The 2,295-nt window shown below is 38.6% G+C and overlaps 1 non-coding gene across 1 annotated transcript; it reads left to right on the top strand.

The window, feature by feature from the left end:
• The first annotated feature begins 537 nt into the window (after positions 1–537).
• TRNAA-UGC (transfer RNA alanine (anticodon UGC)) lies at positions 538–609 on the top strand. Its single transcript has one exon. It is a non-coding gene; the product is annotated as a tRNA-Ala (tRNA).
• Positions 610–2,295: the final 1,686 nt, after the last annotated feature.

Here is a 2,295-nt window from a genome sequence, read left to right as displayed (position 1 = left end):
CGTGCTTGAATTTCTGCTGGTTCCAGACGTTTGTTCCTTAGCGATCGCCTCGACAAGAACGTTGCCTCACGTTCCAAGAAGTCCTGTCACGGTCGCCATGTAATAATATTTCGATTAACGATCGAGTGGCGGTGATATATGGAGTGACTACTCCAATGCAGGTTCTTGGTTGGAATGATTTTTATTTTCAGCTCTACTTAAGGCGAGGTTCTAAAGAGAACTATCGTGGCAGTCATTGCTTTCGCCTACGTATGCATTCAGGATGTTTATGATATTTGATATGTTGGTGGCTCGGCACCATTCCGACTTATACAATGTTGCAACAATTTACATTGTCGCTCAAAAGATGTATACCACACAGCTTGTCATATCCATAAGGCTCATTGTGAAAAATATCTAGAACAGCGTTTTTTTTTTCATTTTGCTGCTGGGACAATTTGCTGAAAAGGGCAGTTTTGGAAACCTCCAAAAATCTTTTAAATAGGGTGTAAATATGTTATGCTCATTAATTTTACATATAGAATTTCATATTTATAAGGTGATATAGCTCAGTGGTAGAGCGTTCGCTTTGCATGTGAAAGGCCCCGGGTTCGATCCCCGGTATCTCCAATTTTTTTAAACCCTGGACTTTGGCAAAATTTTGAGGTAGTTTAATTAGGCTACCAGGTCCCAGGGCTGATCTGGATCTTTACCACATTGGAAAGATGCACACTAGTGTTGCCAGATCAGTGTTGATGCTTACCAAAAGTGCATTTGAACCCGCTTATAAAAGCATATTTACAGATTAATCATCACCGTACATTGTTTATTACTCTGTACTTATAATAAATGATTAAGCACAGCATTTGATATTTTAGTAGGAATGCTGGATTTAGTCGCAGTGGAAATCAATCCTTTATTGAATTGGATTTATTCTATGGATATTTACTTTTGGAAAGTATCATCCAAAGATTCTGCAATCGGTCTACAGCTTGTGGGCAGGAAGCGTTGTGTTTGTTTTGTTTGTTTTTTTTTTATCTATTTATAGAGTAAATTCTTAGAAATACGAAGCGAAAGACAAATCAAGCGTTAAGCACAAGACCTTCAAGAAAACTAACAACACGAAGTCTGAAAAGGGCAATGTTTCATTCAAAACGTCAAGTATTTCAAGAATATCAGGTGAACCAATCTAATTGTATTTAATCTTATTTTTGTGTAGTAGGATATTTAATTGAACGGCTCCGGGTTATTATGAAGCTCTCCTCTTGGCTAGTTTTTAACCTGGACGTTGGTGGGCGGGCCTAATATAATGCTTCATAGTGGAGCGTTGGAGACGGTTGGTTTAGGTCCGGCATCGTTGGCTCATGCCGTGGCGGAGTGGCGTCATGAGCATGCGATGAGGATTACTGAGCTTCCCCTCTCTGATGAACCATTGCTTGAGAGAACCAAAGTTCTAGTCTGAAGTGATATTACCCCACCTGTTATTCCTTTTTTTGAGAGCCGCGTCGTGGTACGCTTACGTATAGGCACTGACGTTGGGTGCGATACTGGCTGGTTTTTTTTCCGCAAATCACTCTTTTTTTTATATATATTTTTACACAGATGGGTTTGTACGGGAGTTTTACTATTGAGGTATTTTAGAGGCTGCCCAACGGTGCTCCTTCCACTAGCGTGACGGGCTTTCATTGTTGTTTTCATTGAAGTAATACTCAGGGAACAACGTTAAACACCATTTGTGTACATGGTATTGTAACTAATCTTATATGTGTTTCATTTTGATTTGGGATAGGTGTTTGAACTGTGGTTCGGGATTTCCACTGTGGCGTGCTTCTAGGTATTGTGACATACCCATACGTATTTTTGTGGTGCGACATAGTGGAAACGTGTGAGCGTAGTTGGAGCATATACCCTATGTAAGTTAAAATTCAGCTAGGAAACTAACTTCAAAGTGAAGCATTTTAATCACTTGAAGGTGTCATCTGGGACGAACTGATATATAATAAGTATAGGTCAAAGTCAAGAACAAATAGAAACACGTTAAATTTTGGATAGCATGCACAAGTACAGGTACTTAATAAAGCATGGGTTATGGTTGATTGGGTGGATTAGAGATTTCAATTATTTATTAAATTAGGCTAATGGGATATCATAATCATCAAACGAAAATTTAGACAGCCTAATGACATTGAGTAGATTGAAAAAGTAGTTAGGATGCGGGGGTTCGCTTAGGGAGGCAACTAGCCTTTTCATATATTGTCTGTTTATTTTGATGGTTGATTTAAAATATCAATTTTGTATATATGTGAAAGGATGAAT

The sequence above is a fragment of the Ochlerotatus camptorhynchus genome, unplaced genomic scaffold, assembly GCF_037179485.1.
Source record: "Ochlerotatus camptorhynchus isolate MF236.1 unplaced genomic scaffold, CSIRO-AGI_Acam_v1.1 ptg000175l, whole genome shotgun sequence".
Lineage (NCBI taxonomy): Eukaryota > Metazoa > Arthropoda > Insecta > Diptera > Culicidae > Ochlerotatus > Ochlerotatus camptorhynchus.
Note: the sequence above shows the minus strand (reverse complement) of the source record. Positions and strands in the feature narration are given on the sequence as shown.